The 20,771-nt window shown below is 37.4% G+C and overlaps 1 non-coding gene across 1 annotated transcript; it reads left to right on the plus strand.

The window, feature by feature from the left end:
* Nucleotides 1–10,249: 10,249 nt before the first annotated feature.
* Nucleotides 10,250–10,355, plus strand: LOC124888240. Its single transcript, XR_007046371.1, has one exon. It is a non-coding gene; the product is annotated as a small nucleolar RNA R71 (small nucleolar RNA).
* The last annotated feature ends 10,416 nt before the right edge of the window (nucleotides 10,356–20,771 follow it).

Here is a 20,771-nt window from a genome sequence, read left to right on the forward strand (position 1 = left end):
CTCTACTATCACCCAGGTAAAGCTAACGTTGTTACTCATGCTTTTAGTAGGTTATCCATAGGGAACTTACCTCACATGGACATTGAGAAGTGGGATTTACTAAAGGACATTCACCATTTGGCTAATCTTGGAGCCTGCCTCTTGGATTCTGAGGATGGTGGTGTAATTGTTCCAGAGATGGCAAAGTCATCTCTTGGTAATGAGGTAGAGGAGAAGCAAGTATTGGACCCCTATCTTGAGGTAGAATAGGATGTAGGTAGGTAGAAAGTGATGGCTTTTGAGATTGGTGGTGATGGTATCTTGATGTACCAAAGTAGATTATGTGTTCCTGAGGTTGATGGGTTGCGAGGAAGAATTTTGGTCGAAGCTCATAAGTAATGTTGTACAATTCATAATGTTTCAACGGAGATGCATCATAACTTGAGAGAAATTTATTGGTGGAATAACTTTAAGAGAGATGTGGCCAATTTTATGTCTAAGTGCATGTTGTGTTAGCAAGTGAAGGTGGAGCACCTAAGGCTCGATGGATTGTTTCAAGAAATTGAGCTGCCTATGTGAAAATGGAAAATAATTAATATGGATTTTGTTACTGGTCTTCTGTGGTCTCATCGTCAGTTTGATTCCATTTGGGTCACTATAGATAGGATGTCTAAGTCTGCACACTTCTTGCCAGTGAGGACTAATTATTCGACAGAGGATTACGCTAAGATTTTTTATTGAGGAGATCATGAAGTTGCATGGATTATGCAACGCGAAATAATCACCCCTGACTACTAGAATTTGTTTTCCACTAATTTTTTTAGGCACAACACATATTTCTTTCATCTCCCTGCTCTGCTACTTGATCCAACCTTCCCAGTTTGCTTTCCAATTCCTTCGAGTGTCCGCGATACTCTATATAATCAACTCACTGCATCAATCATCACTTGGTTCATAATATGCATTCGATTTTTGTCCAAATCTATTAGAAATTAACCCTGCATCACTAATCACGTCGGTTAGATCTGGAACACAATTAAAGCGTAAATGCAATAAGAATAGCACTTTTTTGCTCTTAAAGCAAGTCTAAATATGGGTGAATATTAGTGATTGGACATATAAATATGCCCAAGATCACCACTCCACACTTAAAACCTTGTTCATCCTCGAACAATCAACAACACAATACCTAATTAAGCTCCACATCATAGCCTACGAGTAATGTTTGTATTGGGCTCTTAAAATTTCTACCAATGACTTTTCATCTCAAAATATGTCAAGAATACTCTTATGCACATGAACAGTTTGTTTCAAAGCTCATCATCGCAATAGTGACATCCAATTTGTTGGAAAACTTAATCAAATCACTCAATCAAATAACATAATAAGTAATCTAGACTTTCATCCACATTCACCCTCACAACAAGAAAGTTTCCCCCCTACTACTCATAATTTTTCAATATTTCTCATGGAGGGAATATCATAATTCAATCACTCACTCTCAACGAAGAATTAATACATGATAGATAATGAACCATAAGCTTGCCCTTAGTGTGCTACTGCACTAATAGTCGGATGTTGAAATGTAAGATCAATTAGGCATTTCATGGTTTTAATGAAGGCTAAGGGACGCGTAGGGACTATTTAGCAAATAGTGGCTAATCTTCCCTAAGCGCTTTAATACATGTCAATCTTTAATCGAAATCACGTTCTCTAAACCCAATTTTCACTTTATTATATTTACACATCATTTGTTTCACCCTAATCTAATTAAGCATATTAACATAAACTATGGTGGGAGCATCTTTCTTTTACATCATGATTCACTTTCCAGCTCTTCTTCACACCCATTTACTATTGTGCACCCCTATAATAGCCACCCTTAACTAAAGTGATTCACCTTGGTTGAGGTGCACAGTGTCCGAAATGGACTAGGGCCAAAATAGGTTCATTGTTACTCAACTAGGCAATAAGAAAACTGAACATTTTTTTTGAACAATTCTTTTACTTCCCAACCACAATAATTTTACACCAATAACTTACAATTTTGGGGCTTCACTTTCACCTTTTTCCTAGTTCAATTTCACACTCCTTATTCAATTAATTTTTAACACTAAAGCGCGTAGGATCTTTAAATCAAATTAAGGCCTATCTAGATTAGGCTAAGTACAAGGCTACAAAAAAAAATTCAGGCTATTGGCTCAAAGGGGCTCACTAGGGACATGCATAAGGGTAGGTACATAATGTCTTTACAATTCGGCTAACAAAGAAATGCCTAAATCACTTCCTATACCTAACACCCTTTATTTTCCTTTGTAAACACACTGGACAAGTTTTAGACATTCCTATACATGTAGAATACAAACAAATACTCACACTCTCGGTGCATAGTAGGAGTCAAGTTGGATCCTTAAGTTTCCCGATCTTGTTCTTTGTCAAATTCAATATTAAGCCAACAAATCATATTACACCTATTAAGATTTAACATCTAAAAATAACTCATTTTCCTTTTGTTTCATAACAAATTCTCTCAAAGTTATTATAAAAATGGCCCAACACAAAGCATTTCGCAAAAGTCGTAATTAGGATCTTATCAATTTTCGATTTCTAAAGACTAACTCCCCTTAAAAAGGTCGTCATCTATCTATCATAGGGGTGAACAACTAACTATGACAGAAATGCCAAAGAGGGAAAAATAAATACTTTAAATAGAAATTGCCAAGGAGGGCGAAAATAAATATTTAAACTGAAGCAATATGCGAAAAGTGCCTTAAGGGCAAATTGCAGCAATACTTTCAACTTACTAACTGTTACAGACATAGTGTTCCGAATAGCTAGAATGCTAAAATAAACATCCAAAAAGCAAATTAAAATTGTCCAACAGAAATAAAGAAAGAAATAAATAGAAGGAATGAGACTTTCACCACCCCACACTAAAAAGGAAACACTATCCCGGTTCTTGCAAAATAAGCATAGTATGAGGTGGGGGGAATCCCTATTCACATGCCATCTATGCCATCATTAGTTTCCTCATCATCTACTCTAAATTTGGGTTCATCATCCCATCGTCCTTCTCTGACTCGTCATCTAAATAGTGTAGACGTCGCTCCTTATCTGTGGGAACATCATCATCAAATGGTTCTATAAAATCAGGGCTGATCCTCAGCATAGTCTTCACATAATGACCAAGAGGATAATCTAACTCCATAGCTTTATTCTCCTACCGAGTGTTGCATGCCCACCAACCTACAGCAGAATTATCTATAGCCCATACATCCAGGTAGTGATCTCATCAGTTCAAGTCTGATGCTCGGGCATAGTCAATGTAGCACCATAAGCTGCATTTCTTTTAGTACGGGATACATCAAGAGGCTTAGTGATTACCAAAATCTTATAGTCCATTGCCTCTTCTTCAACACCTTCAACTCATAGAAATTAGGTCAATAAGCCCCCAAAACTATACTGTTGCTCCGATCTAAGCCGTACCTTCTTCATACTTGAGAAAATTACCTCACCTATATTCATGTCAACATGGTCATGCATCAAAGCATAAATAAGGCAAACATTATCTTGTGTCACTTCAGTCATGTGAGTATCCTGAATTAGGCATGTATAAATAATCTTCGCCTATATTCGGGCCTTCCTGTTCATGTGACTAAAAGTAGTGCGAGGTGAATACCACTTTGTTTCCTACGTATCCCATCTTGCGATCGAGTGAGTTTAACACAAAAATGGCGAATATGGGCATATGATGGTTCAATATACATCTGCTTAAGGGGCTTAACATCAACTTCCGGTGTACCAAGGAGTACATTCAATGAATGAGCATTAAAAGTCATGACCTGTCCCTGTATCTTCACTTCCAAATCCCTATCATATAGATCCTAGTTAGCATAGAACTTTCTAATTAGGCTCAAATTACACTCGTGAGGCTGGTCAAACAAGAACTGCATATGTAACCCCTTAATTTAGCGAACCATGCTGGGAAATTCTTTCAGTAAGTTCTCCCTGTGAATGAACCAGTCTACAATATACTTAGTCTCATCATGTGTTGTATACCACTTTTGGCCAGACTTCAAAAATCTTCTAGTACCATACACCTCGGTGGCTCACGTAGGATAAGCTAAGGGTGAGATACACTAGTACTTTATCTATTTCTTTTCCTAGCTATCTCAAAAGATCCCATCTTAGCCTTTTCCTTTTGTTGGCCACTCGACATAATACCTGTCAAAAAAAATCATGCAGCAACCTCATCAAACAAAGTATCTATGTTGAGCTAGAAACACAAAGTGTATGGTGGTTAGGCCACCCCACACTTAGTTTCTAAGACTGGTGCGTGGGTATGAATGCAAGGGTACTCAGACTTTCCCAATTAGCAATTTCCACAAGCATAATTTCCACCATATTTCAACAAATTTAAATCAGCTACCTTTCAACAAAAACGGTATACAGTCGTTCTCACTTCAAACAACATCACTGAAACAGTGTATAAATAATACTGCAAGAGTATGTCACCACATTGACCCACAATTTCTTGACAGCAATACATGTGCACACAGGGAAGTATGATTTTTCATAACACATTGCACAAACTACTGAAGGTCAAACTACCCCCATAAATTATTGAACCGTTTTACCTTCATACACATACCTATACATGAAATCAACCATAAAACTTTATGAACTAGAACGTACTTACAGCAATAAATAAGCACAAACTAAAAATTTTAATAATTTACAAAGTGAACATCCAATTCCCAAAGCACAAATCCCATGAAATCTTCAGTAATTAAAACTAATGGTAGCATTTCTTGTACCTTAACAAGCAGAGAGAGAAGTACTTACCTTAATATTGGTGAAGAAGATGAAGTCAAAGCCTTTTATTTGTCACTAAAGAAGAACACATTTCAAAAGAGAGAAAATTTTGCTATTGGGAATTTAGGGGCAGCTAGGCTAAGGTTAAGAATGAAAGGGGCTTGTGAACTTAAGAGGGGTATTTATAGGGATTTAGGTGGGTACCCAAATTAATTGGAGAAAATGGGGCAAGTTGGTTGATTAGAACGCATCGTGGGCTCTATTCCCCTGCTACGCAGCGTGCACCACGGGCTCTAATGCGCTGCTCTAGAGCACGCGCTATAGGCAAATCGCCCGTACTCACTGGATTGCCATACTTTTTGCATGGATTTTAGTCTTCTGGGGAATTATTTCACTCCCTCTACTCTTTTTCACGCTTGTACTTTTCCATAGTAAGTATGTAACTTACCTGGACGCTTTCTCGACATTTCTCTTTGTTACTTACCTCTCGGTTACCCTCATGCTGATGTGTTTCTTATTCTTGTATACTAACCAAAAACAACAAACCAACGTAAGAAAAAGTGGGTAGCCTCCCATTCAGCACCTTTGTTTCGGTCATGGAACGACTTATTTTTTTTGTTTTTTTGCTTTTTTTTTTCTTTCCTAGAAACAAAAAACTGAAATGAACTATGTTATTACATTACATTCGTGGGTTGCCTCCCGCGTAGCTCCTTATTTTATGTCATGGCACGAATTAGCTTGGTCTCACTTATTAGCAAAAGTTATGAACACATTGTGTTTGTCTCCATGATCAGCTAATAATGCTTCACACATTGTCCATTCACCAGAAACTTCTCATTCTTTTCTTTATTCCATAATTCAACTGCAAGATGAAGCGTCATTCGCACCACCTCAAAAGTCCCAGACCACTTTGACTTCAACTTACCCAGAAAAAACTTTAACCTTGAATTAAATAGCAAAACAAATTATCCGGGTTCAAACACTTTATCCTGAATATTCCTATCATACCATTTCTTGGTCTTTTCCTTGTACATTTTGGCATTCTTATAAGCATGTAGATGAAACTTGTCTAGTTCAACCAGCTGCAACAATATCTTCTCACCAGCGACCTTCATCTCAAGATTTAACTTTTTAACTACCCAATAAGCTTGATATTCTAGCTTTATAGGCAAATGGAAGGCTTTCCCATAAACCAATCGATAGGAAGAGGTCCCTATAGTAATCTTATAAGCTGTCCTATAAGCCCATAATGCATCATCTATATTTTCTGCGCAATCCTTCTGCTGACCATTAAGAGTCTTCTGCAATATCTTTTTTATCTCTTAGTTGGATACCTCAACTTATCCATTAATTTGTGGATGATATGCAGTGGCCACCTTGTGGCTAAGACCATATTTAGCGAAAAGATTTTTAAACCAAGTGTTAATGAAATGTGGACCTCTATCACTGATTATAGCTCTGGGAGTGACAAACTAGGAGAATATATGCTTCTTCACAAATTTCAATACCACTCTCGAATCATTAGTGGGACAAGTTGCAGCTTCCACCCACTTGGTTACAAAATCAGCTGCCACAAGGATATACAGATTGCCATTGGATGGTGGGAATGGTCCCATAAAATCTATCCCCCAAACATCGAATACTTCAACTTCAAGAATGTTGTTTAGGGTTATCTTGTGATGCCTTGAAATTGTACCTAACCTCTAGAACTGATCAGAACTCTTCACAAAAGCCATGACATCTCTAAATAATGTTGGCCAAAAAAAATTGGATGGCAACACTTTTTTGGCTGTTCTTTCACCCTCATGATGGCCACCATCAGGAGATGAATGGAACTTTTGTAGCAATTGTGTAAATTCAACTTCTGGAACACATCTGGGTATAATACCATCAGGATCCTTCTTGAAAAGATACGGGTCATCCCATATATAAGCATGGGAATCATGAAGTAATTTATTTCTTTGTTGAGTAGTAGATTCGGGAGGATAAACCCCACACACTAACAGGTTCACAATATCTACATACCGTGGAAGCTCACATATTCCAAGAGCGAACAATTTTTCATTCAAAAATTCTTCCTGAATGCAAAGTGTATCATCAAAAATATAATCATGATTCTATAATGTAGATAAATTATTTGCAACTCGATTCTCTGCCCCCTTCTAATCACGCACCTCAAGATCAAAATCTTGAAGCAATAAAATCCACATGATCAATCGTGGCTTTACATCCTTTTTGTTAAATAAGTACTTGATAGAAACATGGTCTGTGTGAACAATAACCTTGGTGATAACCAAGTATGATCTGGATTTGTCGAATGCATAAACCAGTGCTAACATCTCCTTTTCTGTGACTGTGTAATTTATTTAGGCATCATTCAAGATTTTACTAGCTTAATAAATAGAAAAAAATACCTTGTCTTTTCTCAGCCCCAAAACTGCTCCCACAGCTACATCACTGGCATCACACATTAATTCAAATGGTAACTCTCAATCTAGAGAAATCAAGATGGGTGCTTTTGTCAGTTTCTTTTTTAGCTTCTCAAAAGCTTCTTGACAATCAACCCCAAAATTAAAATTTGATTTTTTTTCTAACAATTTACACATCGGGCTTGCAATCTTAGAAAAATCCTGAATAAACCGCCTGTAGAAGCCTGCTTGACCTAAGAAACTTTGCACTTCCTTCACTGTTATCGGATATGGAATCTTTTCAATCACTTCAATTTTGGCTTTATCTATTTCAAGTCCTTTACATGACACTTTATGGACAAGGACTATTCCTTCCTTGACCAAAAAATGACATTTTCCCAATTCAGCACAAGATTTGTCTCTTCACAATGAACTAGGATTCGACCTAGATTCTGCAAGTATACATTAAAAGAATTACCATAAATACAGAAGTCATCCATGAATACCTCGATAAATTCTTCAACCATGTCGTATAATATTGGCATGATGCATCTTTGAAATATTACAGGTGTATTGTAGAGGCCAAAAGGCATGTGTCTAAATGTATATGTGCCATATAGGCAAGTAAATGTGGTCTTTTCTTGCTCCTCTGGTGCAATGGTGATCTAATTGTATCCTGAGTATCCATCAAGAAAAAAAAGTACTCCTGCCCTGCCAACCTATCCAATATTTGATCAATAAACGGGATAGGATTGTGATCCTTTTTTGTGGCTTTATTTAGCATTTAGTAGTCAATATAGATTCTCCATCCAGTCACCATGGGAGTGGGAATCAGCTCATTAGCTTCATTAGTAACCACAGTCATCCCACCTTTCTTAGAACACAGTGAATTGGGCTTACCCACTTGCTATCTGAAATTGGATAAACAATCTCATTATCGCGCTACTTGATGACCTTTTTTTGCACTAGGTCCTTTATCACTGGATTCAATCGACATTGTTGATGCACCCTTGGTTTGAAACCTTTTTCCATGTATATCTTATGCTTACAAAAAGCTAGATTTATCCCTATAATGTCAGGCATCTACCAACCAATTACCTTCTTTCTTTATTTTAAGACTGCAATTACTTTCCTTATCCACACATCCGATAAACCTGCAGACAAAATAACAAGCAAGGTATCATTTTCACCAAGGTAACATTTTTCAAGTGAGGAAGAAGAACCTTAAGTTCCAATTTTAGAGCTTCATTAATTGATGCCTTAGGAGATGGGCTAATTGTCCTGTTCAATGGCTCAAAAGGCGGCTTTTATCATTTCAACCGCCACTTAATTCATGACTTGGACCAATTCTAGCACCTCTATATCTCCACTAAGCTTATGACCCATCAAAGTTTGCTCTAGTGGATCATCAGACAACAACAGATGTAGCTCAGATGCAAGGTCAATAACTGATATGGAAGGCAATTTTTCATATATAGCCGGTAATTTTAGTGCCTTATATTAATCAAAAACCTCCACTTTATCATGCGCTTCTATTATTATCTTTCCTACTTCTACATCAATTAGTGATTGCCCTGTGACTAGGAAGGGCATCCCAAAATAAATGGAATAATCAAATCAGGTTTAAAGTCAAGAATAACAAAATCTCCAGGAAAGATCAGTGATCCCACTTACACTAAAACATCTTCAATAATTCCATCTGGCCTAGCAAGGGACCTGTCAGCCAACTACAAAACAATAGTTATGGATTTTGGACTCGCAAGACCCATATGTCGGTACGAAGATGTGGGCATAAGATTTATGCTATCCCTCAAGTCACAGAATCCACGAGCACTGACGGCTTGCCTAATAGTGATCTGCAAAGTAAAACTACCTGGTTCCTTCAGCTTCATGGGCAGTTTGTTTTGTATCTTGGATGTGCACTCCTCTGTAAGTGTAACTATCACATACTCTATCAATCAGTTCTTGTTTACCACTCTATCTTTCAGGTATTTTGCATATTTTAGAACACTCCATTGAATATTAACAAGAGAAAGATTTACATGAATCTACTTTAGAAGATCCAAGAACTTCTTGTAGCTATCCTCCTCTTGGTGCTTCCTTTGCCTTTGAGGGAATGGTAAAGGTAGAGTCTTCTTCTCTATATGAGTTTCATCACTTTCAGCTTTTTCTTTGATCCCTTTCTCCCCATTGGCTTTTGTATAATCATCATTGACTATAGGACTAACCTTATTAGGTACCACCTCCTTTAACTGTAACCCACTTCTTGTCATAACTGTATTTGCCTGCTTTGGATTCATATCTGTATCACTAGTTAAGCCACCTTGAGGTCTTGTGTTTTGTGCTCCAGCCATCTGACCAAGTTACAACTCTAAATTTCTAGGAATCAACTGTTGACTCTTTAAATATACTGCAAACCATGCTTGATTAGCTAAAAGTTGCTTCATTATCTCCTCTATATTACTTGTTTGAGTAGTAGCTTGATTATTCTGAACCTGCTATTAATTTTGTTGCACTGGCCCCTTATACTGATTATTATTCTGTGCTTGATTTCCACCCCATGAGAAGTAGAGATGATTTCTCTAGTTGGGATTGTATGTGTTACCAAAGTTCTGTTGTTCTGGATGATTCATATTCCCCATATAATTCACAGAATCTGGATCTATAGTATAAGCGTTTGCTGCATATTCACTACTTCCACAAACCTCACACCAAGAATTCATATGTTGGACTACATTAGTGTTAGTTTCTGCTTATAGAACCCCAAACTTCATGTTGTTCAACTGAGTAAGGATTTAATTTGCATTGCTGCAAGATGAGCTGATAGAGTAGTGAACTGATCAACCTCTAACACACTTGAAACCTTCTTAGGAGCACTCCTAGAATCAGTATGCCATTCTGGGTTCCTTTATGAAACCTGATTCAGCAGTGTGTATAATTCATCATAAGTCTTCTCAAGAGCTTACCTACTTGCTACTGAATCTAAGAGAATCTTGATATTTGGCTTTAACCCCTCAATGAAAGTATGAACAAAGACATCATTAGACTGATGATGGTGAGGGTAATTTTTGAGTATACTTTAAATCTCTCCTAAGCTTGGTAGAGATTCTCTTCTTCTTTCTGTTTGAAACTCAAAATCTTACTTGTTAAATGTGCAATCTTCCTAGATGGAAAGAATTGAATAAGGAACTTCTGAGCTAGATCTTCCAAAGAAGTAATAGAGAGTTGTGGTTCAGCATGTTACCACCTTTTTGCTTTCCCAATTAAAGAAAAAGGAAAGTGTGTCAGTCTGACTTAATCAGTATTCATCCCTGTAGCAATGTAAGTATCTCTTATTTCCACAAAAGGTCTGTATGTGCTGCTGTGGGTCTTCATGTGAAAGGCCAAAAAATTGCCTAGCCGAATTCAGTAACTGCACCATATTCTTCTTTAATTCTAATTGACCACCTGGCTTAGGCTTGTGAATAATTTTATTCGCATAGTGCGGGAGTGGCATTGACACCTCCCAAATAGGTCTAGCAGCTGGTTGAGTAGGAATAACTGGAATTATCGGAGCTGGGACATGTTCGGCATTTGGATCAACATAATCATTTGGATCAACACATTTAGATCTTTTATTTCAACCATTTGAACCTGTTGAATGGGATATTGATCTTTTTGCCTTTGTTGAAATCTCTTCGCCTAGTGTTCACCTCACTAACGGTATTTAGATGTTGTATCCTATTGTAATACAGGCACCAAAGATACTTCAACTTTTCCTATACAGGGTTCGGTGGATCAGCTCGATTTATCGCTTCATGTGGTGAAGTGGTAAGATTTCATTCTCCGAAAGACTTAGAAATTTCATTAGTTCCTTTCATAGAGTATAACTGAGAGCTTACATTATCATTAACATTGTCATTGTCAAGGTCAGGCGCATGTCCCAACACTTTATTAATTCCTATTTTTTTAGAGGGCTTTATTGGATTACTGTGATCTTGGGTGGTGATGTTGGTTGGTTGTGTTTGGTCAATTACCGGTTACCTGTTCTATACATATCTTAAATTTCACTGAGCTTATTTTATGTGATCTTGTTATATGTTAGAAATTCATCTGGTGTTGGGGGTATTGTGTTTTGTTTGGTTAGGTGTAGGGGTTTATGTCTAGTCCTTATCTGACTTCCTTAGTTTAGGTCGTGACAAAACCCTAGGAAACAACTCCCAGAAAAGAAGAAAAATCAAGGTTTGTGGCCACTTACTAGGTAACCTAAAGGCCGTAGTTGGTCCACATAGGTGGCCTCCCTTTCTCCTGCAGCTCTTGAACTCTCTGGAGTTTGCTTATGTTGCACCTACTTTGTCACCTATGAATCGTAGGTGCCCCTCTATAAGTGACACTATTTTTCTTGCACTTCTGAGTGTCTGGATCTCTAAGTTCTGACACCTACTTTAGCACCTACAGACCATATGCAGCACATATGGGTTATAGGTGGCCACTTCTATGGCCAAAAACGTCAACTTTCACTCCTTTCTTCTAGAATAGTCCTAAAATCTCATTTCGTACAACAACATAATAAAATACACCATATCTAACAAAAAAACCTATGTAACTTGCATATTTTCATCGTTTTTAGCGTCAAAAGTGCTATGAATCCATAGCATATTAACACCTTTAACTTAGAACATTTGTATGTCCTCAAGAAACATAACAAAACAAAGAAAAACAACAACACTTAACTAGAAGAACTCTAAGCTATTTAAGGCAGTCAATCAACACTTTAAGTTGAAAAACGTTACCCCTCTATTTCAACAATTCAAAACCAACTAATTTTATAGATGAAGCACAAAAATGTGACACAAGGGAATCAAGGTATGGTAGTTACATTAGCAACAGACAACCATGCATATCTACAAGTTTCACTATCCAAACAAGAAAGAAACTAGCTATAGACCCATGTGCCCTCACAACAAAGAATTACCGCTCACCCATATTAATTAATGTACATCAATGCAGGTACGGTCAAGAGACACGCTCAAAAGAGAAGTTCCACTAATGCGCATCAAATACCATAAGCTTGCCCTTATTTTCTTACCTTAGTTTTCATACAGTCAAGTTAGGATCACTATAGCACTTTATTCGTCTTGTAATGTAGGCTTGGGGGCTGGTATGGTACATATGGATATATTTAGTGATTAAGCCTCCTTGGCACTACAATAACTTTGGGGTCCACTCAACAACCAATTTTATTTTTATTCTACCCTTATTTCTCCATTTTTATTCTTTTTATTGCACATTCAGGTTGGGTGTGGTTTCTATTATTCTTTTCTCTTTTTCCTTTTCTCATTTTTTTCCTACCACACCCAATCCTACTATCATTTTTCTCTTATTTTACCTTTTTTCATACCCATTTTACATTACGCACCCCTATGATAGCCACTCTCAACTTAGGAAATTTGCCTAAGCTGAGGTGCACAGTTTACATGGAGGACCAAAGCTAAAACAGGTTCATTCTAAATCCAATGGGAAGATAAATGGTTTAATAATAAAAATAGTCTATAAGGCTAAAAAATCGGATCAAGGGATACTTATTCACACGTGGAAGGTCACTTAGGCTAAAAGTGGACTAATATTAATAATAGCCTATAATCCTTTCCTAATCGACTATTCTACAATATATGCAAGACTAACCAGAAAAGCTCTAGATTTACTACACAAAGGGAACTAAGTAGCATTTCACACATATATGGGACAGATTCATATCACAATCTACGACCTATCCGGTTCATGCACACATTAGGTATGATTATCATGTCCCTAATCCCGATTCCGTAAAAAGATCTACAATTGTCACACATATATACATTTAAATAGTTCTAAAAACAAATTTTTGGAATGGTATCATTTTTCTCAAAAATCAACAAAAAGTATGTCAACTGCCCTAGATACTCAAAAATCTCCTAATTACATAAAAACACAACATAATACGAAACAAAACACATCACCACACAAAATTAACCTAGACACATCGGTTCTACGAGCATACCATGGCCGACAAGAAAAGAAGTACGGCAACAAAAAACCGTTGCTGCTATGGTATACCCCGCCTCTAACTAAAAGTCTATGCACTGTCCTAATATGTATAAATAATCTAAAGCAAGAGAGTGAGGAAACACCTAGGACGTACTAGGCGTCGATGACTAGGTCATCTCCATGTGGGGGTATCTCAACTAGCGGAGATAGTGGTGGTGGCGCACTACTAGATGATGCACCTATAGCTATATCGGTACGCCTCTGCCAATCAGCACAATCAGTCTCCCTCAAATCACATCTGGCTCATTTCAAGGCCTAGTCAAATGGTATATCGGGATCCTGAAACTCCATCTCTCTACCTCTCTTGGTCTATGCTACAAGGACCATCTCCTTACCCTCTACAAATAAATCCAAACTCTAAGGTCAATTCAGAGGTACCGACTGAGAAAATAGAGGTATAGCTGGAGGGATATTCGGAATAGTGCCTCCATATTGTTAAAATGGGTTGATGCTCAAACCTCAAAAGTATCTATAAGGGCATTCACCTCAGCTTAGAACTCTGACATCTCAGCCCTGTGTGCAACCTATAGTCTAGTTATTACAGCCTAAAGTGTAGTCTAGACCCAAGGTCGGATCTACCCATACAATAATGCCACCTCAACCTCAACATTCTCTAGTCGGGTAGTAGTAAATCACTGATTATCTACTAAGCTCTGCAAGAATTGTCGTGATTCAAGAACCATACCTATAGAAAAAATTATAGTAGATGGGTGAGGGAACAATACAGATATCCCAACTGCCTATGAAGAGGAAGCTAGAACTGAAGTGGGTGTGGCTGGGATCCCTACACCCTGTGTACTTATCTCAGGGGTCTCTCTTTGATCCCTCTATCATAATCCATACTAACACCTAAATCTACTCCCTCTCTAGTAATATGCTCCATAAGAACTGATGGGCTCTTAGCCTAGGTCAAAATCACTATCAAAAGCAAATGGGACCTCTAAGTAAGGACCAACTTAATCGGATCCTTGGCCATACTAGTCCGGTTGCACCCGTCACCTCTACTCTTATATCAATACGTGGAATATCTGGAACACTGGCATCATCACATAGTAATTGTACCAAGCAAGGGAAAAATAGTATGGTTGTTTCCCCAAATTCCCTCTGATGCATCTCATATATGATGATGGCTAAGAAATTAATATCATAATCAACCGCCATACTCATAATTAGTGCTGTACAATCCAAAGCAAGTAAGTTATCAAATAAAGTCAGATATAATCAATAATGCACTAATAGCCACCAGAACTGTGCAACGAAATTCAAGACCGCCTTTTTAATCATACCCTGCCCCTTGACCCAAGGGGCATCCACACCAAGAGGTTAAATATAACTGGTGATCTATATTGCTAAACCAACCCGCTCACTCTTATGCTCAGCCTCTTGAATGGAACGTCTGTCACGTGCTAATCTCAAATAGTTATCACATTCAGCTATAGATATAGGAGCTACATAAGCTGGGCTAAAAAGATATCGATAGATGGCCGCTGCTGAAATATCAACACTGATCCTTCTCACAAGCACCTTCTCTAACTGAGGTTGATCTATATGCCTACCACCTCTAGGCGTAGTCAAATATGTTATGGCATGGTATGAGGCATAAAACTCCAGTATCAATGCCTGGCTATAAGAGAATAGGGGTTTGGTCATTCACCCCAAGTAATACCTATAAAACGTACCCTGAAACAATAGTGCTCCAGCCAAATGAGACAAGTCTATTTGTATCTCCTCATAAATGGACCTCAAGGATGGGCATGTCTTAGTCATAAAACTATCTCTCTCATTAAGCAGTCGATGTCCTTCTACACTATATCATGTTTACCTAATCAATAGGATCGATCAAAATATGAGCAGGGTGTGAGGCTTGATTTATAAGAGGTGGTGGCTCTTTATCTGGTGATGGTACCTGATGTGATGTCTAGTATGTACCCTCCTCAAATTGGGGTATGACTGATGACTGCTTTTAAACTGCTACCCATAACTCTTCCTTATTCTGTGACCCTTTTTCAGACTGGGGGTCCTGTGTAATTGCTGCAGGAGGTGACTTAAACTCCCCCTCTTTCTCTTTTGGCTCCTCATCATCACCCTAATATCCTCATCATTTTCTTTCTCAAACTGGTAAGAATTTAGTGGAGACATCCTAGCGTTCTTTATCCTTGACTTGGGTTCTAGGCCACTGGGTATTGCTGAAGCTCCAGGCGAAGTAGAAGAAGGTCATGTACCTTACTATAAACGGGATAAAAATGATACGCCCAAGGTAGCTCCAAGGATAGTATCTGCTGCAACATACTTCTAGGGCCTAGTTCATGGATGCATCACTCTTGTTGGGCTGCCCTAGTCGGGTCAATTAGGTATTCCTCCACTGAGCCACTGCTCTCAGAGGAGTCATCCCTCCACCTTAAGGTGTAGCCTTCTTTTTGGAAGCCTTTGGTGCCATGTGTATCTAAAAAAACAATTATTAGTATTTGAAACATAGTGAGGGATTGTCGAATTTGAAGAAAAACACAAAATATAAAAACTTCAATTTTTTCCTTGATTTTGCATCCCTATAACTTATACTCAGTCCCAACTAATCGAATATGCACACATTCTACTATAATAAACTTTTTCAATACAAATTAGACTGCAAACTTTTAGGATTTCTCTACTATTTTTCCATGACTCAACCTCGGGCTTAGTTATGATGGATATCCCAAGTTCACCAAGGACTGGAGACCACCTCCATATCCTGTTCAATCCAAACATATTCCAAATACTAATAAAGTGAAATACAACCAGAGAATAAAGATAAAACATTTAATGTAACTCAAAAATAAGCTCTAAGAGTTAACAATACCATCCAACCCACACATATGTCCACAAAAGCCTTTAAATCAATTAGAACATTAAACTGAGTCAGGACATGCCCCCGAATATGGCCAAAAATGAATCCAAAATATGAAAAAAAAACTGATGGAATTTTGATACTCATAAGGAAAGTAATGAAATATCTGGCATTCTGAAGTATGACGGATCAACACTTCAATACTGACCAATCGATGAACCAAAATCCACGTAATATTATACAGCGGCAAAAGAGGTGTCTTCGATCCCTACATTATGAAATAATGTAGCATCCTAAGATGGTTAAAGGGTCAATGCTAGCATGTAACTCGGGATACGGATAAAATAATGCTATTTCAAAATCAAGTCCAAACTCAATGTACATGGTAACATACATGGATATATACGTATATGTAAAATATTGGTATAGGGAACAAGGTTTAGCATGAGATTTAAAATCATTAACCTGGACTGTGTAGCTTTAACCATCCAAAAAGCACACATGGGCTATGTGGGTCATGCTACCCCCACCGGAAGGGCCCTAGTACGTATTAGCCACACGAATATGAGAAGTCCAAGGAAAGGCCAGGGAATCCATGACCCCACACCATATATATATATATATATATATATATATATATATATATCAAGTGTGAACTATGTACACGGTCATGAAGACCCCCACGCCAATAAATGTTTTCTAGTATCAGTCTTCTGAGACCTCTACCTTCCACGGAGAGCTACAAATCCCCATTAATCCCAATTAAAACTTTTGAACATAACCCATCCATTAGCCAACAACCATTTATTAAGGCATTCACTATTGGTATTGTCATACCAATATGCTTGCGAGCTTATAAAATCATGCTATTCCAATTATTCACCAACTTGGGGGAATCCACGACCCCTAGCTCCAAATTAAAACCAATTTGAGGGCCACTAAGGCCTTACAAAACCATTTATATTTCATTAACCTTTTATGTAATGCAATAGTTTCAAAAGTGGTTAAATTACGCATATAGCTGTCCCAAAGCTAATTTATAAGGTGGTTTGAGGTTATTACCAATTCTAATACCAAGATTTATAAATTTAAGGCAATCCACAACCCTTATTCCATTATTCATAAATTTGGGGGAATCCACGACCCCCATTCCATCATCCATACCCATGCACCCACTGAGTTCTAAAATCCATCAACAAAGCTTAAATTAATGCTTGTAAACCATGAAAATACCATTTAAACATTAACCATCCAAAACCCTTAACCCAAGTTCCAAAACCAAATATTAAAACCACATGATTTTTAAACCATTGGATGATATGATAATAGAAAAGTTTAGGGAAGAGATACATGCCTGAAAATACCAAGAATTTGGAGAAGAAACCACCCTTTTAGCCCTAAATTACCAATCCCTAGAAACCTGAACCTTGCTTTTGATTGGGGAATTTGAGAGGAAAAAGTTGTTTATGATTATGTTAATTGGGTGGAAATAGGGCTAAGGAAAGGTTTTAAGTCATGGAAATAGTGTAAAGAAAGAGAAAATACCGAATTACGCTAAATGAAAAATGTGCAAGAAAATAATTCCCAGTCACTACGGGTTGGGTAACAACTTATGATCATTGGTCACGGATGGTGACCATAAATCATTATTTGGGCAGTGACTCAAGGCATACACACTACCCTACGACTCAAACTCGGGCATCATGAATTGTGATGCCAAGTCGTAGTCTGGACAAACTCTTGGGCACCCTTCAATGGTGACTATTCCTTATGACTCATAAGGTCCTAATCATGATCAAGGTAGAATCATTAGTTAACATTACAAGTTGGACGTGACTACGAATCATCACCTGGGTCATAAGTTGAGCAGTAAGCTCAGTCATAGGGAAATTTCAGAGTCCAAAACCTAGGGTATTATATTACCTCATAGGATTATGCACCCCCAAATGAGAAGTTAGGGAAACACTTGGTACGAATAGAAAAAAGAATGCAATAGATGTTTTCTTTTTCATAAAAACCTTGTTCATTGCTAATTATTTCATAGGAATTTTCCCTATATGTCATTTATTACACCAATTATTTACCACAAATCACTCGTCCATATTTTAGTTGCATCAGAGTTTATTTGATTGTGTACTATAAGCATTGGAATTAGTACTCATGAGTTAAGTTTCACCTATAACTTGCCTACATGTTATACCTTTCATAGACCATTTGCTTATATACTACATTCCTTATAGCTTACTTGCTTTGTGTAATTATTCACGTGTTAGTCTAGTTATTCATGCTCTAGTCCACTTGCAAGATATGATTTGTGTTTCATAAAACTATAAACAGATAGCGCAAAAACGATAAGAGCAAAAAGGGAACCCATACCTAATACACTTTCATCCATTACGGCAAACAAAAATAGATATTTGGACTTCATGTCCTCTTCAGCTTCCCATGTAGCTTTTTTTACCTTTTGATTCCTCCAAAGAATGTTTACCAAAGCAACATACTTAGTCCTCAAATGAACAGCTTTCCTATCAAAAATCTCTATCAGGACTTCCTTATAGGACAAGGAATTTGCAATACCAACACCTTCCAATGGGACAATCAAAGAAGGATCCCCCAACACTTTTGCAACATCGACACATAGAAAATAGGATAAATAGAACCCAATCTTGTAGGTAGCTCTAATTCATAAGAAAAATTCACCACTCTCCTCACAATCATATACGGACCAACATTCCCAAACCTCATCACTCTTTTCATGGGAGAAACATTCAGGAACACCTAGTCACCTATATCAAACTCCTACTCTCTTTGCCTTATATCCACATAAGATTTTTGGAGACTTTGGGCAGTCTTAAGCCTATCCTTAATCACCTTCTCCTTTTCTATATCTTGGTGAACCATGTTAGGATAAAATAACATAGTCTTACCAATGTCAAACCACCCAATGGGAGACCTACACCTCCTACCATAAAGAGCCTCAAAAGAAGCCATTCCAATGCTAGAGTGTTAACTATTATTATACGCAAACTCAATGAGAGACAAATGATCAACCCAACTACCTCCAAAATCAATCACATAATCCCTAAGCATGTCTTCTAAAGTCTGAATAGTTTGTTCTACTTGCCCATCCATTTGAGGGTGGAAAGTGGTGCTAAGGTTCACCTTAGTCTCGAAAACATTTTGAAATAAGCGCCAAAAGTGAGAAGAAAATTGCGTACCTTAATCTGAAATGATGGACATATGTACTCCATGCAATCTAACTACCTCCTTAATGAATAATTTAGCATAATCCTCTTCAGAGTAGGTAGTACTCATAGGCAGCAAGTGAACAGACTTGGTCTTCCTATCCATAATGACCCAAAATGAATCATACTGATTACAAAATTGTGAAACTCATAAAAAAATCCATATTGATCATCTACCACTTCTATAGGGGAAATTTAATCTCTTAGACATGCTTCCAGGCCTCAAGTAATCAAGCATTACTTGCTAACACACTATACACTTAGCCATGAAGTTCACCACATCTCACTTCATATTGTTCCACTAATAAATTTCCTTCAAGTCATGGTACATCTTAGTCAAACCTGGTTGAACTGTATACCTCGACTCATGAGCTGTAGTAAGAATCTTCTCTCGCATCCTATCAACATCAGGAATACACAACCTAACTTGGTACCTCAGGATACCATTACCAGTAATCTCAAAGGCCATAATATTTTTCTAACCCACACCATCCTTGACCTGTATAAGAATGGGATCCAAAGTTTCTTCTCCTTAACCTCATTACCGATAGCTGATTTAACCACTTTTTGAAAAATCACCCCTTCATCATCTTAGTCCAAAAGATGAACTCCTAAATTAGTGAACCGGTAAATGTCCTTAACTAATCCTCTTTTCTTCTCATCCATATGGGATAAGCTTCCTATGGAAAACCTGCTAAGAGTATCAACAACTATATTAGCTTTACCTAGATGGTAGTGAAGACTCATATCATAGTCCTCTAGAAACTCAATCCATTGTATCTGCCAAAAATTTTACACCTTCTTAGTAAACACAAATTACATGTTTTTATGATATGAATAGATGTCTACATAAACCCTACAAAAATAATGGCACCAAATTGTCAAAGAAAATACTAAGACTACTAACTCTAAATCATAAGTCAGATAATAGCACTCATGAACCTTAAGTTACCTATAAGCATAAGCCATAACCTTCCCATGTTGGATCAAAACACAACCTAGTCCCATACGAGATATATCACAATAAAAAATGAATCCATTAGTGCCTTCAGGCAGGGTCAAAACTAGTGCAAAAGTCAACTTATCCTTCAACTTCTCAAAGCTACCCTCACAAGAATTATATCATAAAAACATTACCTTTTTTTTGAGTCAACTTCATCAATGGTGAAACAATAGAAGAGAATCTCTCCATAAACCTTTTATAATACCAAACTAAGCCCAATAACATCCGAATATCAGTTGGAGTCATGAGTCTAGGCCAGCTTTTAACTATCTTAAATTTTTGTGGATCCACCCTGATCCCCTTAATAGAAATAACATGCCCAAAAAAAGTTACAACATTCAACTAAAACTCATTAAGAGAGAATTTAGCATACACCTTTTGATCTTTCAGAGTCTGCAACATAATTTGAAGGTTACTAGCATGATCTTCCT

The sequence above is a fragment of the Capsicum annuum genome, chromosome 10 (assembly GCF_002878395.1).
Source record: "Capsicum annuum cultivar UCD-10X-F1 chromosome 10, UCD10Xv1.1, whole genome shotgun sequence".
Taxonomy (NCBI): Eukaryota; Viridiplantae; Streptophyta; class Magnoliopsida; order Solanales; family Solanaceae; genus Capsicum; species Capsicum annuum.